The sequence below is a fragment of the Cydia pomonella genome, chromosome 5 (assembly GCF_033807575.1).
Source record: "Cydia pomonella isolate Wapato2018A chromosome 5, ilCydPomo1, whole genome shotgun sequence".
Classification (NCBI taxonomy): domain Eukaryota; kingdom Metazoa; phylum Arthropoda; class Insecta; order Lepidoptera; family Tortricidae; genus Cydia; species Cydia pomonella.
In genome coordinates, this window is record NC_084707.1 from 5787427 (window position 1) to 5809054 (window position 21628).

Below are 21628 nucleotides of genomic sequence, written 5' to 3' on the forward strand. Positions count from 1 at the left end.
TGGTCAGTAATTTGTATATTTGAATTTACCATCTATTCATGAAAAAATTGGACTAGCAAATCCCATTAGATACTTACTGCTGTGCTGTGTTGTGTACTTAACGCAGCGACTCGAAGTGGATCTTGGCCTCCAACCCCAACCGCTTCTGTCCAGTCAACGGCGCCGAGTTCACTAAGGTCATACAGGGCATCCCGTCGGTCTTCGGCCATTTGGAACTCCACGTGCCCGAGCCATCGGAATACTGAGTATCTTCATTTATGAAGAGATACAAGAACCATTAATATTTAATTTATGTTTGTGCATCAGTTAACTTTAACTTGACTTTAACAAAGTCCGCGCATTACTGTCATGCTGTCTTCAATTTAAGTCTGCATTTTAAGTCATTCTTATCTTTTGTTTCTTCAAGGTCTTATCTATAACTATTTTTAATTTATTTGTAGATATACTACGTTGACTTTGAGCATCCAAACGTTACGTACTGGAATCCTAAATACTTGGAGTACGTAAAAATCACAGCTCAGAGATACAGCCGTCGAGACCCCATCCACTACTTAAACTTCCATTTAAAAACGTTAACTGTCTTTGGGAACGACATTGTAGTGAGTTGACTTTTATTGTTATGTTGGTAAAACCACGATGTCCTCGGGGGTGGTGTACGACCAATTTGGAATAATCTTAAGACGCGTGCCGCACTTTCACAAATTTTTGTACAATGATAAAAAACCCTTTAAACTGACTCACGCTTAAGCACATGCTGCAAGAAACGTCAAGTTTAATAATAAAACCGCAGGGCAGCTAGTGGCGAGCTGTTGGGGAGTAACGACCCCACGGACCCGAGTACTCCCGAGAGTCGGTCAGGGTCTCCGTCTCCGGCGTGTCTTCGTCGGTCGGAGTGGACCCCAAGGGGACCCGCAGGACTCTCAGCTCTGGCTTGCCTTCATTGGCCGTCCAGAGAGGAGTCGTTAGAGCTAAATGCTCCAGGGGTGGAAGTGAAAACTTGCATAAGACGCGAGTTGGCACAGTGGCTGTTATCAGCCACTGGGTAGAAAGCGGCGTACACCTCTCGACACCCCTGAGCCGCTCACACCGGTGTTGCTCCTGGTCGTCTTCAGGACGGCATTTTCAGGGGCCCATCTAGTGGGCGGCGAGTCACCGCCTGCCTCGATAACTAGTGAAAACATTGTTATGGCAGGTGTCCGGACGTCTTTGCAATAACCCAGTCTCATTGTCCTCCCAAACTTCAATCCATAGACCGTTATACTGTTCACTTTACTACAATAGTCCCAATGCCTGTTGCGACCGGTTCATTGGTGTCTATTGTTGCGCCCGTGAACGGGTTCCAGCAGGCGTTCTACATGACATTAAAGCTCTCCAAGAGGCCTCTACGTGTTGGATCTATATCCCCATGCAAGCCTATCAAAAGACCGGGATTTATAGGCCCGTGAAATCCAAGGAGATACAATAATAATAATAATACGGCGCGTATAGTACGTCGGTTCCTCTCTCTGCGGCCCTGACCACCGGCAACTTGGGCCCTGCCCCGCTGCTGGCGGCACCCTAGGTTAGGTTTTTTATAATGTGTTTATATCTTTTGTATTGTTTTGTAAGTGTTTTTATATTTTACTTTTATATCCATATTATAAAAATCCTAGCCTGAGAAAAGAAATGAATAAAGGAAATAATAATAATAAATTATTTATTTCAAGTTTAAAAACTCATACAATACAATTAAATAAATAAAACAATAACATAAAATTTAACATAAATTGAAGCAGATGCTATAGACAGATCCTTTGTTATATACATTTATATATTATTTACCATTTTCGTCCAGGTGCACGGCTGTCCAGTGCTTTAGGATCTTATTGCTCGGGTTGACAGTAAACAGCGCCAGAATATCATTTTGCTGCGAATTTTGCCATACGTTTGCCCAGACCGAAGCTATGCGTGACCGCATGATTGCATAAAAATCAGGTACTCCCGCATCAGCAAACATGGTCTTAGCACTGCAGTAGCGAGGTTGTTTCATGAGTATTCTGAACGCATCGTTATACTGAACCCTGAGCGCGTTATATGAGCGTTTGGTGTAGTTACACCATAGTGAGCATGTATAAAAGCACTGGCAGAATGCCCTAAATAGAGTAGTTTTTACGTCCGTGGTGCACTTGGAGAATCTTCGCGACAGCATGTTACAGCGGACCGCGAGCGCACGGCGCTCTCGCTCCATGTCCATGTCGTCGCGAAGGTTCTCCGTTAGAAAATGGCCTAAGTACTTGAAAGATGTTACGACCCGAACCGGCGAACCATTCAAATAAACTGACGGAACTACCTCCGGACCTTGCCGTATCTGAAAACGAGCATTTCTGTTTTTAAAGTATTATATTTTAGATAATGCTGTTTCGAGAATGTTTCGCAAATAGTAAGCAATTGTTGGATACCCTGGCTTGAGGGGCTGAAAAGCACCTACACAACATTAATATAAATCTCTCGACAAAATTACCTTTTCGACGTTTCCTGCAGAGTCTGCGGTATTGCTGTATAGTTTCGCTGCAGAAGTTGACAAAATAAGTTCAGATATCGTGGAAAATTTACATTTCTTGCAGCAACGCCGTGGGACTAACGCTAGTACAGGCGCAATCCAAATGTAACATTTGTAATACCTCTGTAAACGTTGTGGGTTGGCAGTTGCACATAGTCATGTGTTGCTAAAATTATTTTGCAATGGTTGTAATATCATGTTCATTTTAAGGGCCACCCCACACTAGCGTCTCCCGGTGGCTGCTGCTAGATGCAATGCTGGCGCAACTGCGCAATGACGCCATTTTCCATAGCACTGACTAGACGCCGGCGCTTGGAAGACGCTAGTGTCGGGTGGCCCTGAAATGGGTGGCTCATAGGTTTGTAAATGATTACAGATAACCATAAATGTCTACGAGTTTCTGAGCAATGAGTATCGCCCCAGCATGTTAATCATGCGTTTCCAAATATGCGATTTTTTTTCCAACACAAAATATGACGTGTTCAAACCTTTCGCCTCGAAATTTTTTAACGCCTCATCTTGTCCTTTTCCAAAGGTAAGGGTTTATCGCTGTCCTGCGGGCTAAGCACGGTCCCATTTTTATCGCCTGTCACCATGCCTGTCACATTTTAACAAGTATGTAAGTGCGAATATGACAGGCATAGTGAGAGGTGATAAAAATGTAACCATGCTGCCACCGCTGTAAATAATAATTTATATCTTAGTCACTCACGCAACTTTTTTTGGAGAAGTTTTGAAGCCCTAAGTGTATTAAAGACCGATTCAGATAAGCAGTGCGCCATGTATGTACTGTACCTAGAGTGCAAAGAGGTACTGACACTAACCTATGGGCGGCCGCTAGCTGGCACGGGTGCATAGAGAGCGGGAGCACACACGCGGCTGTCATTATATATATTATATATATCGTCAGTCATCGCCTCCCGACTGATACTTTATCACATGATTTTATTGCGGTGGAAAGACCGTCAGCTGGTCACATGAACATGCAAAAAATACGCGCGTTACCACTTTATGTCCGCAAAGTATGCGTAATGCGTAAATTGAAACGCCTGATGGAATGCTACATGCAAAGTTTCATAATTTTGTTATTACTATCATAAAAAGGTATAGCGCTTATTTATTTAACTAACAATAGTGTCTAAACTATCATCTGACAAAGTATCAAACGGGAGGCGATGACAAAAATTTTTTTTACGTGTCTCGGTGGCTGCCATTCCTCAACGAGCGAGCCCTGTACGAGGGTTCATCATATATAGCCGTTAACCACTATACGAGTTTTCCCCCGGGAGGCGATTGGTCATGGAAATCTGTTCCTGGCTCGCGGTCTAGTAAAATCCGTCGCACGCGTCCGCGCCAGTGTTGCTCAAACTATTGTTCCTTAACCCGCCCCGTGCCACCGCACCAACTAACGGACGCCCTAATTAGGGCTAAGGGTTCAATCGACTACAACCGATATTTTAACAATCACTTATTTTTCAGGCAGAATATAATTTCATGAACTACTCTATTCCGAACCTGCCGCTGCTCTCGACGTTCCCTTTACAGAAGGGCCGCTTATTCGGCAGTTTTGTGCGCGGCGGCGAGCGAGTGGTAGAAGCACATCTAGATGCAGTCATCAAACAAAAGTTCCTCTAAATTATGCTAAAGGTCACATCCGGATGGCAATTGCAGCTGCTGCATTACTGTTGGGGCATCAAAGCAGTGGCGATGACGCGGCCGTTGGCTTTCCTGAATTGAATAAAAGAATTTCCTCCACATTACTCTCGCGATTATAACGTTCAATCGGTCACCGTCACTCATTTTATCAGTAGGACAAGCAACAAGAGGGTATACCTAGAGGGAAATGCTTGGGACACAATTTTTGATCCGTAACTTTGTTTGGGCTAGTTAGGAGGTGAACATATTAAAAGCCCCGGCCGTTGCCCTTGAGCCGAGGCGGAGAGGAGGGTTTGAAGGTCCCATTCTTCGGTTTTTCACTTATATCTTGGAAACTTTGGGTCTTTGCGACATGACTACTTACACCAGCGGTTCCTAACCTGGGGGTGATTACCCCCATGAGGGAAAAACTGGTATTTCACGGGGGTAATAAGCTTAATTAAGGATAACAAAGATTAAGTAGACCTATAAGAAAGATTATTGATGATTATTGGGAGGAGGGATAAAATCACGATCCCTACTTAGTCTTAGGGGTGACAGGACTGAAAAGGTTAGGACTTACACAAAACGAAAGCTGCTTAAATTTGCAACAAGTTTAATTTAGTCAAGTTTTCCAATATCTTGATGATTAGTTTTCTTTCGAGATAACCTCTCTTGAACGTTTATTTGGTGCTCTCAATTTTATCCTGATATCTTCATCAGTGGCTTGTAGCTTTACAAGGCCATGTTTGGTATCGTTTTCGTATAAATCGGGAGTGCCAAATTCATTTATAGTATCACATTGACACCATTCCGAAGTAAAAACATAACTTTTAAACCTACCTTACCTTTTTAGGGTTCCGTAGCCAAATGGCAAAAAACGGAACCCTTATAGATTCGTCATGTCCGTCTGTCTGTCCGATTCTGTCACAGCCACTATTTTCCGAAACTATAAGAGCTGTACTGTTCAAACTTAGTAAGTGGATGTATTCTATGAACCGCATTAAGATTTTTACACAAAAATAGAAAAAAAACAATAAATTTTGGGGGTTCCCCATACTTAGAACTGAAACTCAAAAAATCTTTTTTCATCAAACCCATACGTGTGGGGTATCTATGGATAGGTCTTCAAAAATGATATTGAGGTTTCTAATATCATTTTTTTCTAAAATGAATAGTTTGCGCGAGAGACACTTCCAAAGTGGTAAACCCCCCCCCCCCCCCCCCCGTAACTTCTAAAATAACAGAATGAAAAATCTAAAAAAAATATATGATATACATTGCCATGTAAACTTCCACCGAAAATTAGTTTGAACGAGATCTAGTAAGTAGTTTTTTTTTAATACGTCAAGAAATTTAAAAAAAAAATTTTTTTTCATCATACCCATACATGTGGGGTATCTATGGATAGGTCTTCAAAAATGATATTAAGGTTTCTAATATCATTTTTGTCTAAACTGAATAGTTTGCGCGAGAGAACCTTCCAAAGTGAAAAAAAGTGTGTCCCCCCCCCCCTGTAACTTCTAAAATAACACAATGAAAAATCTAAAAAAAATATATGATATACATTACGATGCAAACTTCCAACGAAAATTGGTTTGAACGAGATCTAGTGAGTAGTTTTTTTAATAAGTCATAAAATAAAACTATTTTTTTTTTTCATCAAACCCATACGTGTGGGGTATCTATGGATAGGTCTTCAAAAATGATACTTAGGTTTCTAATATCATTTTTTTCTAAACTGAATAGTTTGCGCGAGAGACACTACCAAAGTGCTAAAATGTGTGTCCAAAGTGGTAAAATGTTGAACGAGATCTAGTAAGTAGTTTTTTTTAATATGTCATAAAGGAACCCTTCATGGGCGAGTCCGACTCGCACTTGGCCGCTTTTTTACTTCTCTTCACGCTTAAACCGCTGAACCGATTTAGTTGAAATTTGGTATAGACATATTTTGAGTCCCGAAACAAGACATAAGAAATTGACAGTGTCAGCGCCCGCGTCAACGCCGCAGCGGTATTTAATGCTGCAACAGTAAAGCAGCTGCAATTGCTCTCCGAATCTCAACTTAAATCAGGTTAGTGTACTTACATACTTATTATGATGTATTATTAGGCATAACATTGTATCTACTTATTTTTCACAATTTAATAATAATAATAAAACGATAACGTCAGTTTAATATGCAAACAAAATAGATTAATTTATTACAGGGGTTAACAAAATGTAATTGGAATAACACATCCTCTTTCTTTACATATCAAACCTAAGAACTACAATAACAATTATACTCTAATGAAATAGCATGTTTAATAATTTGACTACATTGTTAAATAAAAACGTTAAAATTAATTATATATAAAATAATATTTAATCTATAAACTATAAAACTAAATCTAAAATAATCCCCCCTGGATCGTACCTGGCTCAAAGGTCCCCATTATTCCCGCTGCGTTTCCTCGCTGAACCGCAATGGAGACCTGTTGAACCAGATACGACCCAGAGCGAGGATCGCAGCCCCTCTCTCGCAGGCGACGCCCTAACTCCCTGGAAAAAGAGCGAGCCTCTGAACCCCAAGGCCCCGCTGTCTCAATAGCCACCGGCACAAAGTCATAAGCTGATGCAAATGAATATATCATAGAAAAACTTCTGTGTATAGACCAATGGAAATATATACTATTCTAAGCCACGTGCGACCACACATACCAACGCACTTGAGTAAAGAAATTAAATGACGTATTTGCTTGATCACGTTTTATAAATTGATGCAGAATAATATAGGTTCCATGGTGTAATGGTTAGCACTCTGGACTTTGAATCCAGCGATCCGAGTTCAAATCTCGGTGGAACCTGATTTTTTGCATTACCTAAGGATGACTCACGTCAGACGGGTCCGGGCCCTGGCCGGGGCGTCCGACACTTCGTTTTCTATAGGAAACATCACGTGAGTCATCCCTTAACTGTTTAGATACAGTCTTTAGCATACAATTTCCTTGTATCATAATGTATCTCCGTACAATCAAAGAATTTGATTTCTAAGCCATTACTTATGGCTCCTCTACACGTTGGCCCAGCGCTAGACCAGCGAGACGGCCGTGCGATGGTTGAGAGCACGCACTACGAAATGGGCCACGTGTAGATGCGTACGCACCATCGTAGTCCGACACCGTGGCCACCTCTTCGTCATCCCGCTGCGCCATAAGCCATCCGACACCACTACGCTGGCCCATCTTAGTGGGCCAGTATGATGGCCCATCTTATAGAGGAGCCACTACCATAAGGTAAAACACTGTGACGATACAGTGGCAATGGTATGAAAGCCGCTAGATCTCATATTATTGTGACGGTGACAAGTTACAAAGTGACATTAAAATCAAATACCTTCTTAACTATAGAAGATTTTTATTCAAAGCTGCGTACGTGTTTATGCGTAAATGAATAGCAATAAACTATGGACGCTAAACATAAGAGGTTCGTTCATTGACCCACCATTTCGTATCGCATGCGCACAATTATTGTTGTCCCGGCGATGATCATCATCATCATCTTCTCAGCCGAAAGACGTCCACTGCTGGACAAAGGCCTCCCCTAAGGATCTCCACAACGAACGGTTATTCGCTGCCCTCAATCAACGGTTTCCCGCGACTTTAACCAGATCGTCGCTCCATCTAGTCTGTGGCTTTCCCACGCTGCGTCTTCCGGTCCGATGATGCCGGCAGCCAATGTGTGCAGCGCGAGCGTGACAGCAATATTTATGCGCGTGTGATAAAAATCAAAATAGTCGGGTCAACGTACGAAATTCTTCGCGCTTAGCGTCCATACTTTAGCATTCGTTGCAGTGGAAGATTATACTAAGCAGGCGGGCCGTATGCTTGGTTGCGACAGGCGTGGTATTAAAAAATACTACCCAGTTCCAGGAAACAGGTGGAACTGGCGTGCGCCCTGAACTTAATTTCTCAAGAATGTCGCATTTACATAGAACAAAATAGTAATAAGTAAGTACCCTAATTAATTCCAGTACCCTTATCATGAGTTTTAGGCGGACTTAAACGCTAGCGACTGCGTCAACGTCAACTCAAACGCACTGCATCTCGCTTGCACCAATGTCAGTACGAGGGAGATGCATTGTGAGTTAGTTTACGCAGTCGCAGGTATTGTCAGTGTCAAAATGATAAAAGGGATAAGGTCGCCTTTTGTAGTTAGCTTTTCCCAATTGTAATTTATTTTTTATTATGAGTTTTTTTTGTACTATAAGGAGTTTACTACTATAGTTGTTAGCTTTGTAGTTGGCCCCCAACGGCTTATCCTTTGTCTATTGTTAACTAAAACCGCGCGTGCCACTACCTGCAAAAAAAGGGCCGGGTGACTTCAACCGGTTATTTAATTACAACTCCTATGGTAATTGAAATAAGATTCAAAATGAAAAATGGAAAAATTATTTGTGATTTCTTGTGTGATCCCTATACGGTTACTGAGTGCCGGCGAGTCGAACGCTACCGAACCAGTCTAAAATGTGTCCTCGATATGCGGAACAAAGGCGCATTATCGGAGAGCGCACCTACACTGTTTTTTTGAGCGTTGGACTAGCCCGCGCTCTGGTGCCAATTAGAATTATACGACCCTTTTTTGCAGGTAGTGGCACGCGCGGCTTTAGTTAAATAAATAAATAAATAAATATTATAGGACATTATTACACAAATTGACTAAGTCCCACAGTAAGCTCAATAAGGCTTGTGTTGAGGGTACTTAGACAACGATATATATAATATATAAATATTTATAAATACATACTTAAATACATAGAAAACACCCATGACTCAGGAACAAATATCCATGCTCATCGTCATCACACAAATACATGCCCTTACCAGGATTTGAACCCGGGACCATCAGCTTCGTTGGCAGAGTCACTACCCACTAGGCCAAACCGGTCGTCAAAACAATAGACAAAAGATAAGCCGCTCCGGGCCAGCTTCAAATCGAACGACTATATTATTACTGAATTGCTATCCAGGGTGTCCCAAGAATCAATTGAATAAGGAACGTGCATGGACTGTAGTGGCAGCACAGGAGCCGCCTGTTTATTAGCGCCAAGTATAAATGTCAAGTTTAAGCTTCCGATGTAGCCCACAAGATGGCAGAACCTACAATGCACAAGAAAAGTAGAGGGCAGTACTTGCTTAGGCGTGAAGTGTCAATATACAGTTTAAGTTTCCGATTCAGGCCGCATGATGGCAGACCCTCCAACGCGCACGGGCCCTATTGAAAAGCTTAAGAGGGAAGAATAGCTTTGCAATCCTAGCGAAATGACGGTACTTTTTCTATAAAATTCCATTTCGGGAAAACGTTTTCCACTAACTAAATCTTAACAAATCACTATGATTTTGATGTCGATCACTTCAGCCACAGAGAAATAAGAAGTAATAGAGTGCTCACTCCATACATCAGTTTTGGTACCAAAATGATTATTATATTATTAGTAAGTGTAGGAGTTGAAAATAGAGTTCCAGTTACTGACAGTGGCGGATTTGCCCTAAGGCCAAGTAGGCCCGGGCCTAGGGCGGCAAGACATTAGGGGCGGCTGCAAGGCGGCAGTCGATATGATGGGTGCTGAGAAAGGGGCGGCTAGTAGTTACTACCAGGCCTGGGGCCTAAGGCGGCCAACACTGCAAATCCGCCACTGGGTTACTCTGGTTATAATATTAGCGGAACATCGTTGAGCATTAGACTTTTTGTTTGCCGCGATATCTATTGTCGAGTAGCAGTACTGAGAGTTCCGCTACTCGATGCTAGATGTCGACTGCTTATATAATAAGCATTTTGGTACCACAACTAATGCATGGAGCACTCTATTACTTTTTATTTCTCTATGCTTCAGCATAATATATTCTAGGTTGGTAAAAAATCGTATTGCAAATTTAAAAAAAAGGAAAACCTATAAACATAGTTTTTCATTGTCAATAACATATTGAAAAATCATGGAGAATGGAAAATATTTAGAAATGTAAAAACTTTTTCTCTTTTTTATGGACGATCACGTCGATCATGATACTTCCCTCAAAAGTAAGAAACTCAAGAAAGCCTTGTGCTAGCCACACAGACCTTTGTATTCGCCTTCTTATATCGAGCTGTGTAAAGAGTTAAAGTGAATATCATTCATTCATGATATCAATCATGTACAAGCGAGCATGTTTCATATTGCCGCCTACAGCGTACTTATCCTAGGCTGAGAGCTAGGAACTTTATTTACAGACATTCCTAGTTTTATCGTTTAAATTTAATAGATTAAGTAAGTTGTCTGTTTCGTTAAATTGCAAATTATATTACAAACAAGGGAGGTTTGTCTGACGAAATAATCAACAACAGATATACTGATTTAAACTTTCACGAATATTACTCATTATTATTCTTACACCGAAATTATGTTTCGAGATGAGACCACGGGAACAAGGCCGTCCTCGAAACGTCGGAGGTAAATTAAACATAATTTTACTCAATCAAGTCCCGTTGTAGTGCATAATAACAGATCCGCAGGGCAGCTTGTGGCGAGCTGTTGGGGAGTAATGACCCCACGGACCCGAGTACTCCCGAGAGTCGGTCAGGGTCTCCGTCTCCAGCGTGTCTTCGTCGGTCGGAGTGGACCCCAAGGGGACCCGCAGGACTCTCAGCTCTGGCTTGCCTTCATTGGCCGTCCAGAGAGGAGTCGTTAGAGCTAAAGCTCCAGGGGTGGAAGTGAAAACTTGCATAAGACGCGAGCTGGCACAGTGGCTGTTATCAGCCACTGGGTAGAAAGCGGCGTACACCTCTCGACACCCTTGAGCCGCTCACACCGGTGTTGCTCCTGGTCGTCTTCATGCCGGCTTTTTCAGGGGCCCATCTAGTGGGCGGCGAGTCATCGCCTGCCTCGATAACTAGTGAAACCATTGTTATGCCAGGTGTCCGGACGTCTTTGCAATAACCCAGTCTCATTGTCCTCCCAAACTTCAATCCATAGATCGTTATATTGTTCACTTTTACTACAATAGTCCCAATGCCTGCTGCGAACGGTTCATGGGTGTCTATTATTGCGCCTGTAAACGGGTTCCAGCAGGCGTTCTACATGACATTAAAGCTTTCCAAGGTAGAGGCCACGTGTTGGATCTATGTCCCCACGCAAGCCTATCAAAAGACCGGGATTTATAGGCCCGTGAAATCCAAGGAAACAGATCATTATAGAAGAAAAATACTTAAATGACATATCTATTTACGCCGATTCAACCCAATCGTATAGTAAACCAATATTTTTTGTTAAACATTTGAAGAAAATTGTTAATAGCCATTTGGGTATCTAGCCAATATATCAATATAGGTGTTAACAAAATATGCTTAGGTTGTTACATCGTGCATATTGTGCTTCTCAAGTTCAGAAATACTACGTTACAAAAAAGTTATACTGCGTCAAACTATAAGTTTACGTTACTTATAGGTACCCCACCCACAGTTGCCTACTTAGTTGTATACAGTCTCTGACGACATGACACTGAAAAACAATAAATTAAAAATAAGGTAAAACAAAAGCACCATTCGCACCACACACGACGGTCCGTGCCATCACCTATTATTCAAACCAACTAATTAAATAATACGTCACATGTATTAAATAATTAGTAACTACACCATGGATGTTTTTATTGAGCAACTAACCGGTTTCATGGTGTAATGAGCTCTGTGGACTCTGAATCCAGCGATCAGAGTTCAAATCTCGGTGGAGTCTAAAAATTTTAGTTAAGTTTTTCGTTAATAATTTAATATTATGAGTGAATATAGGTATCCATAAAAGGTAAACGCACCGATAATAATTTGGTGTCATAATAAAGTTGAATGTATACTTAGTAAGTATAAAATAATACTGTACACTCTCTGAAATTATCCACTCTCTCTTCACATAGACCTCTTTCTCCTTCCATCAGATCCCAGTTTTCTATACACTAAAACAAACTGGCATAATTAAAGGTATTCAGCAACAATAAAGCGGATGAGACTTACTTAAAATATAAGGCTGCGTTTCCATCAGAGATATGCGAGGATGCGTAGCGAGGAATGTGTTTGTTATGAACCAATAGAATCGCTTCTTTTACCTACTTGCGGTCAGCGCAGCTCTAGTGGACGACATTCTATTGGTTAGTCAGTTACAAAATGAGACATGTCTCTATGTTTCAGTAAAGCAATTAAAATGTGACAGATACTTTTAAACGCGGGCAGGAGTGATATAGGGATCTACATTGACTTGTAAAAGTGTTCGAGGGAAATTATGCACCTGGTTCTAACCGTTAATATTGGTTCTAGCTAATACACATTCAAATCGTTGTAATCGGTCAAGTCTAAAAGAAAAGCCGACCAACAAAACAAAATTGTAAAAATAAAGTGAACTACTCCTGGCCTATTCGGGCGGTGATACCCGTCTCCCCGATATTGGCAAAAAACAATATTTTATACCGGTCGCTAAGCGTTCGCCGCAAATGTATGCCGTGGACGATACACGGGTTAACTTGTACGAGATATCTAGTCCGGGATATGTCTCGAGATAACTTTTTTGATAAAGAAAAGAATGGAATGTTAATGCGCTATTACAGCAATGTGTTATCAATAGGACACGCTAACGGTCTAGTTGCGGCAAAAATATATAATCCATTTATTATATACATATAATCTGTAAATATATAATGACGTATAAGATTTTTATTTAATGAATAAAAAATTGAATTGACAATTTAAACCCAGCTGGTGAATAGCACCAACGTATTTTGAAATAAACGTTGCAAAGATAACTATTACAGTTAAGAAAAAGTTAAAACTAGAGGCTCTGTGAGCTTTAGAGTGTATATAGACTTTGCGATAAGCGAAACTAATTCCACAGCAAACTCACAATAGTCTTAAGCGTCATCTAAAAAAAAACTATGTAAATATTGAATCTGATTACAAACTTTCACGAGAATCGGTTTAGATATGCGACCATTACCTAGAGAACATTCGGAATATATGTAAGTATTTTTTCCAAAGCAGAAACTAAGAACTTCGCTAACGCTCGGTATGAAACATTTGGAACTTAATATGTTGTCAGAATCTAGCTCTCAAGGATACGTTCAAGTTGGAAATTATCTAGATGACGACTGTTCGTGTGCTGCGCTGCGCAGATCCAGATGATCCAGACATTCCAGATAAGAAGCCTTTGGACTGTACCTAGACTTACATCATTTTATTACTGTTATTCCATATCATATTACTGTGGGCATTACTAGATGGTTTTTTTAATAGTTGAAAAAAAATATCTTTAAACATAGTCTCGGGATATCACAGATATCTCCGGATTCCTGACTCTACCGCATCACACGACGTCCCGGCATCACATTAAATATTGACAATATAAAAATGCAGACATCTTGTGGCCGTGCTCCATTTTGGAACGTTACCCGCCAATAAATATCTTATCGAGTTACAATGGGATAAACTCGGGCGCCGGGGGAGCGTGTGTCGAGCGCCTGACATAATACTCGTATCTCTGCCTTTAGATACACGTTCTGAATACGGTCGAATCTTTAAGTGGGCGTTTTAAAGTGAAACTATTTTTTACTAAGCAGATACAGTTTGCGAGCGTTGTTGCGATTATTTAAGGAAAATCAAGAACTGGCGACCATTCGGAATACCGGTCCGATCGCTCTTAAACGATCCTTGCTTGCCCGAAACAAGGAATTTATCCATTTTTCCTTTAACATATTATTTATTATTTATTATTTATTGTTCGGAGAACCAACAGCTATAGATTGTACAATAGTTATATATATAGATAACAAAGAGCCAATTATAGGTTCCCACCGGTAGCAACAGGTTAACAGATAATTGGTGGTTAGCACTAGATTTTTTTTTTTTTTTTTTTTTACAACGTGTTACCACTAATATTTTTAAATATTAATACTCATTATATTATATACTGAACAAAGAAACCAAAACTTATTAGTAATCTTAATACGTTAATCGATACAATAATATGCCAACACATACGACTCGCTCACTCAAGTAATTTGTCTGTTAGAATCCGTCTTATAGTTGTGATGTTGCTATTAAAAACGTCTATATCCCGCTCCTTCGTTAGTTCATTTAGTCTTTTACCAGCTCGTAGTAGAAAGCTATTCTTTCTGTAATTACGTGATGAAAAAGGAATTGAGAGGGGAGGGAAGTATCTTTTAGACCTAGATGGAGTATTGAAGGAGAGCTTAGCGAGCAATTCAGGACAATCAATGTTACCATTTAAAATATTAAGTATATAAGTAATATCTGCAATCTGTCGACGTTTATGTAGTGGGATAAGGTGATGTTTTTTACAAATATTCTCATAATTGGATGAATTATAAGGAGTTTTCATTTTAAAGCAGAGGTATTTTACAAACTTTTTCTGTATACGTTCTATTCTGTTAATGTAAATATTATAACTGGGGTTCCAAATTTGAGACGCATATTCAAGTTTACTTCTGACATATGTACAATAAAGAACTTTTATAGTTTTAATTTGGGTAAAATGTAAAGAACTACGCATTATGAATCCCAAAGTCTTGGTAGCACCAGTTACTATATTATCTATATGAGTATCAAATAAAAGCTTTGAATCATGGGTGACTCCCAGGTCCTTCATACATGACACAGATTTAAGCACATGATCATTTAGCTTGTACGAAGTTGGAATTGAACTTTGTTGTCTAGTGAAGGTTAAAGTAAAGCATTTAGATACATTTAGATCTAATTTATTGGTCTGGCAATATGCAACAAGACGTGTAAGGTCATCTTGTAAAAGAGCAGAGTCATCCAATGAATTAATTTTGGTAAAAATTTTCATGTCGTCAGCGAAACATAGCAATTTGGAAGTGTGGAAACAATCACTGATGTCATTGACAAATACATTGAAAAGCAAAGGCCCCAGCAACGATCCTTGAGGAACGCCACTGGGAACAGTTACCCAGCCAGACACATATACATATACAATGGAATAAACTCGGGCGCCGAAGGAGCGTGTGTTGGGCACCTGACATAATATATCTGCGTTTAGATACACCTGAATATCGTCGAATCTTTAAGTGGGCGTGTGATTAGTCGAAGATGAATAACTAACAATGGTTATTATATCGTATGAATGTCTTATCGAGTTACAATGTGATTCATTCGGCCGCCGAGGGATCGTGTGTCGGGCGCCTGACATAAAATCTCTGCGTTTAGATACACGTTCCGAATACGGCCGAATCTTTAATTGGGCGTTTTTAAGTGTAACATCGATGGGTCGAAGATGAATAAATAACAATGATTATTATGTCGTATAGATTTATTTATTAAAAGGACAATGCAATTTTGTGGCTGGGTGTACAATGTGTACATACATATGTAGGTACATACGTAGATATATGATTCATACACACATACATATAATAATTCAGCCTATATACGTCCCACTGCTGGGCCCAGGCCTCCTCTCATGCGCGAGAGGGCTCGGGCTATAGTCCCCACGCTAGCTCAATGCGGATTGGGGACTTCACATACACCTTTGAATTTCTTCGCAAATGTATGCAGGTTTCCTCACGATGTTTTCCTTCACCGAAAAGCTGGTGGTAAATATCAAATGATATTTTGTACATAAGTTCCAAAAAACTCATTGGTACGAGCCAGGATCTGAACCCGCGACCTCCGGATTGAAAGTCGAACGTCATATCCACTCGGCCACCACCGCTTGCATATAATCACGCCTATTTCCCGGAAGGGTAGGCATAGACCACGGATTTCCACTTGCTACGATCCTGTCATATGTACAGTCAGCGTCAAATACTTCGTAGCAGTCAAAGTAGCCAAATAGTTCGGTACACCATATATTTAGTATGGTGTACCGAACTATTTGGCCACTTTGACTGCTACGAAGTATTTGACGCTGACTGTACCCCTTTCGGTTCCTTCTCTCTCATAACATTCCTCATACACGCTCGCCGGTTTAGTGTGCTTTGATTCATACAAGCAGAAAAACAAAAAAAAAATTCTGTACCTATCCAAAAAAGATTAATTTGATAGGAAGTCACATCGCCAAAAATCCTATTTTTAGTTGTATAAAATTATAACGCATTGGTATCAGCTCTTAGCTTTTAGGTACAAAATAAATACTAAATTGTGTAACATACTTCAACATGAAATGGCTGAAAAAATGTATAAGTAGGTACTGTAAAAGAATATCACAAAATACAAAAAATATAAATATTTACATTCGAGCAAAGCAAGAACCAAATAGGATTCTGAGAAATCTTCAATAAAGATTTGTCTCTGTGTTATTAAAGTTTATATATATACAATATATTATATGCCTAAGAGTTGCAATAATAAGTTCTGCAAAAATATTGCTTCCATGATTTCCTCGAACTCGCTGAAATCGGAACAGTCCCAAACCCAAATAAACATTAGATCCTTTTATATAGGTAAAACGTAAAAACCCGCGCAATCGCTAAATCTTCCGTCGCAAATTTCGCACAGTGCGCCATATCTTTTATTCCTTTCTAATTTTCTGGTTTTACGCCCCCTCTTAAATAATAAAAGTACTCAATAGATTTTCAAATAGTTACTTTTCGAGGAATTTTTGAGCCTTCTAACTTTTTGTTGTTTGAATTTAAGAAATAAAAAATTGGAAAGTTGGCAAAAATATACAACAAACCATTGAGAAAATGGATGACGTGCATGTATCACTTGCAGACTGTAGTTTTGTACTTACGTTTTTTTTATCTCCATAGGTCTACCTATATCTAATAATTAGAAAATTTATCAATTAACAAAAGGACAGGTTCCACCGAGATTTGAACTCGGATCGCTGGATTCAGAGTCCAGAGTGCTAACCATTACACCATGGAACCGGCTGACCGACTCGCGAAATAGAAGCATCTCTTTTGGCGCGTCTGAAAATACTTTCACCCGGATACGTATCTACAGCATAGATATAGTAAGTGTGACACACATTGTGAATTTGCCACATACTCAAGTTCAATCGTAGAGTCTTATAGACAAAAAATATGTTTTTATAATTAAAATACTTTTTATTCTCTCAGAACATCATTATAATTAATATAAATCACCTCTCGAATAAGGTATGTAATGTATAGTTGTATACACCATGTTTTTTTATTTCGTGAATTTCAGGGGTGCATTCCTGAGTTTAAATTAAGTTACTTTCTCAAAGACACTGGTATTCTAATTAATTCCATTTCGGAGATAATCAATAATTTATTTGTATTTGATAAGGCCCCTACGAACGTGGACACGTATATAGAGTTCAAGTGCCTATCTGACAGCGTACATTCTTGTAGGCTACATGCATAGAAAGCGCTAAAATTCTTAGGTAAAAATCTACTGATAGTTATATTCGAATGCAATACTTGCATGCATTATGTCATATACCTAGATGTTATTTTTGAAAAAGCAATCGTAAGAAAGAGGCGACAAAAAGGTATCTACTTGTTTAGTATAAAAGGTATTAAAACATTACATTGTTTGTTAAAAAAATCAGGTTCCACCGAGATTTGAACTCGGATCGCTGGATTCAGAGTCCAGAGTGCTAACCATTACACCATGGAACCTCGTCACTACTTGTTGCAATATTTTGAACCGATTATTAGCGTCTATCGTATAATTGATGACTATTGCAATCTATTGAGCAATTGTTTTTATATTTATTCAACTGCTGACAGTGTTTAAAATAAAATATTGCCTAGGTCCGCTAATTTGATAATACCTAAGTATTAAAACAATATAAAAATATATACCTACTACTGTAGTATGTTGACATACAAAGTTAAGTATAATTTTGTTTAAAAAAACGCATTTTACCGATTTGCAAGACCGAAGTGATCCCATAAGTGTTCCGTGAACAAAGTTTTGAACGGAATACTAAAAGGAACAACAGTGTGGACCTAACACTTGATAAGTATATAGCCTTATGTAAAGCCTTAAGAACAACAGTGTGGACCTAAGACTTGATAAGGTTTGATAAGTACAGAGTATTATGTAAAGCCTAAAAAGTAAAACAATCTGGACGTAAGACTTGATACCATTTGATAAGTATAGAGTATTATGCAAAGCCTAAAAAGAACAACACTGTGGACCTAAAACTTGATAACATTTGATAAGTATAGAGTATTATGTAAAGCCTAAAAAGAAAAACAATGTGGACCTATGACTTGATAAGATTAGTTAAGTATAGAGTATTATGTAAAGCCTAAAAAAACAACAATGAGGACCTAAGGCTCCGATTTGATAAGTATAGAATATTATTTAAAGCCTTTAATTCTTCTTGCATCTTATGTCTAATAGTCAATGAAGCATAGGTCAGTCCTACAAGAAATTGTAGAATTAAATAAAATTAAACTAAAAGCGGCTGAAGTGAAATGAAACTGAAGTGGCTGACTGGTCTATGTGTAGACATTTAATTAATTAGATTGTCTCTATTTTTACGATATGTATGCCATACGATTAAATAAATAAAGTAAAAGCGAAACATAGTGGCAACACCAGTTGGTTTGTCATAACACTCACAACAATCTTATTTGTGTTTTTTTTTTCTAAACGTGATTTTTATTATAAAATAATTATCTGTTTAATGAGTATTCTTCTGAAGAAAATAAATAGTAAGCATTAAAGTGACAAAATCAAAACGCAGTGCAGCTCAAAAACTAGTATGAAACGGATATCCGGATATTCCGTTCAATTAAGCTTCATATTTCAAGCCTTAGCTAAAATAATCTTAATGCAGCGCTGATTTTACATAAAGGATATAATTTTGAACAAGATTGTAAACTCTGAAAGTCAGGTTCCACCGAAATTTGAAATCGTTGGGTTCAGAGTCCAGAGTGCTCCCCATTACACCATGGAACCGGTTGATTGGCAATCGAAATACAATGACGCATTAAATTAATAGGTATTGAATTAAAACAACAGTAGGCAATCCATTGTAACCAGATTGTAACCAATAAAAATCTTAACCTCCGTAATGAGTGTTAAACTGTTGCTTTCAGCCATATGTCACCGGAGAACTCTTGAATTCTTCGGACACATAGCCAGGAAGACTGGAGACAACCTGGAAAAGCTTATAGTCATAGTCACTGTTTCGGTGAAAGGAAAGAGAGGAAGGGGCCGCACTCCAATGCGATGGTCTAACCAGGTCAGCAAATTGCTATCCATCAAGAGATTGGAAGGCCTGGAAATCTGACATCTGGAATCCTGTGGTCCTCGTAGGAGGTCACGACCCTCAGCATTAATGAGAACGAAGCGATGAAGAGGTGCTTAACTGTTACTGAATTGTTCAAACTCAATATAATAAGAATTGTTTATTGATATTAATCCGTTTTATGGTGTAATAGTAAACAGTCGTAATCCAATAATTCAAATCTAAATGAAACCTGTTTCTTAACCGACTTAAAAATGTAAAAGGAAGAGATCAGTACCCCTAGTGTAAATTTAGTCGATAGCGAAACGTGACGTACGCGTTTGCGTTAAGTCTCATTTTGTATGGGTTTTTGAACAGCGCGCCAAGCGGGACGTTTTGGAAAGTCAAAAATCTCATACGAAATGACACTTAACGCAAACGCGTACGTCACGTTTCGCTGTCGAAAATATTTACACTAGGGGTACTGTTGGCCATTGTTGGTACATATGTTATTCTTCCTTGTTTTTATTTCGATAAGTTATTAAAGTTCCTACTATATTTCCTACTACGAGTATATAAGTCAGGTTCCACCGAGATTTGAACTCGGATGGCTGAATTCAGAGCCTAGAGTGATTACCATTACACCATGTAACCGGTTAATTATTCAAAACAATATATTTCATGCAGTGAGTGCTTATAAACGATCAGTAAATAGTAAACATAAAGGCAGTTCCCAGTTTATTTGTTCAAGTGTGTATAGACTGCATCATTTCCGAAGTTCTACAAGTTACATTAAATTTTGGTGATATTAACAGACGGTTTCATGGTGTAATGGTAAGCACTCTGGACTTTGAATCCAGCGATCCGAGTTCAAATCTCGGTGAAACCTGTACTTTTAGTGTTATTGTATTCTTAATTAGCTTAATAGCCCACCACGAAAATATTACTCCAAAAAATACTTACCAGTAAATATTTAATGATAGAGAGAGACTACGCTACGCTGCGAAACGTTAACAATTGGCACGTTGGCTAGGCACCCAGAGTACTAACCATTACACCATGGAGTAGCTCTCTCATAAACCGTTATAATATTACTTAAAAAAGATATTAATAATAAATAAGTGGATTGTCAAGTGTTTTATTTGTTCAATTGTGGTGACGTTGTGTTTAGCACAGTATAATATACATATGTTGTATAGAAAAGAGGCGGTAATGTTAGTGATTAAATTAAACAGACGGTTTCATGGTGTAATGGTGAGCACTCTGGAGTCTCTGGACTTTGAATCCAGCGATCCGAGTTCAAATCTCGGTGAAACCTGTTTTTTTAGGTAAGTATGTCTACTAAAACTATTAAACTAGGTGGCTTCAAAAACAAGCGAGCGACCGCGACAAGAAAATCTCATATTGAATGAGAAATTTCTATGAAAATATAACTCTCCCTCACTTCGTAATATTCAAAACGGTGCAAAGTTAGCTTAGACGAACTAGTATTTAGGCAAAGTACCCCCATTATGGATTTGCCACATTATTCCGTGATACAAAGATTATTCAATCCTCTGGCGGTCGCACTATTAGCATTTAAACGACACGCCCCTATTAACTGATTAGTTAATTAAAAATACTAACTCTTTCGCTACCGGCCCATGGGACGACAAAATCTATGGGCTGGTGGTTTAAATTAAACTAAAGTTAAATTTTAAATAATGTTTCTTTCTTTTTTGGTGTCATTGGTGCTGTATGCTTATCAAAATTGTACTAAGCGCAGATTGCATTGTGATAAGACTTAACAGGTAAGGCAGCTTCTCACGACGCTCTCTTTCAGTGTTACGCTGTCTTAATATAAGGGGGGGGGGGGGGGGATTTCACTCAAAAATACGTTAACAAATAATGTGTAGATTTTCTTTCTTACTTAAACGTATCTGACAAAATGACATCAGAATTAAAACTACAATCACTTAACTAAAATAACGAATTATCTTCAAAATGTTCTCCTTTAGCTTTTATACAAAAACACACAAGTTTTTCATGAAAATGATCATCAATATGCAGCAGTAAATATTCTTCGTCAACGAATTTTTTGGGACATTTTTTTAGTTGGGCCATCGTTAAATTCTAGCTACTTTAGGCTTTTATTCTAGCTACAATCAGTAGTATTAAATAGCTAAACAGGCTAGGTTCCGTATATGGCACATCATTTTGAACACCTCGCCTGCTTGACTGAAGACATGCACATTGATTTTAAACCTGACTATAAATGTAACGAA

General features: G+C 39.0%; 5 non-coding genes across 5 annotated transcripts; 3 read left to right on the forward strand and 2 right to left on the reverse strand.

Annotated features, from left to right (window-relative positions):
- Window positions 1-6951: 6951 nt before the first annotated feature.
- Trnaq-uug (transfer RNA glutamine (anticodon UUG)) lies at window positions 6952-7023 on the forward strand. The gene has a single exon. It is a non-coding gene; the product is annotated as a tRNA-Gln (tRNA).
- A 9984-nt stretch (window positions 7024-17007) lies between these two features.
- Window positions 17008-17079, reverse strand: Trnaq-cug (transfer RNA glutamine (anticodon CUG)). The gene has a single exon. It is a non-coding gene; the product is annotated as a tRNA-Gln (tRNA).
- A 648-nt stretch (window positions 17080-17727) lies between these two features.
- On the reverse strand, window positions 17728-17799 carry Trnaq-cug (transfer RNA glutamine (anticodon CUG)). The gene has a single exon. It is a non-coding gene; the product is annotated as a tRNA-Gln (tRNA).
- Window positions 17800-20181: 2382 nt separating this feature from the next.
- Window positions 20182-20253, forward strand: Trnaq-uug (transfer RNA glutamine (anticodon UUG)). The gene has a single exon. It is a non-coding gene; the product is annotated as a tRNA-Gln (tRNA).
- Window positions 20254-20601: 348 nt separating this feature from the next.
- Trnaq-uug (transfer RNA glutamine (anticodon UUG)) lies at window positions 20602-20682 on the forward strand. The gene has a single exon. It is a non-coding gene; the product is annotated as a tRNA-Gln (tRNA).
- The last annotated feature ends 946 nt before the right edge of the window (window positions 20683-21628 follow it).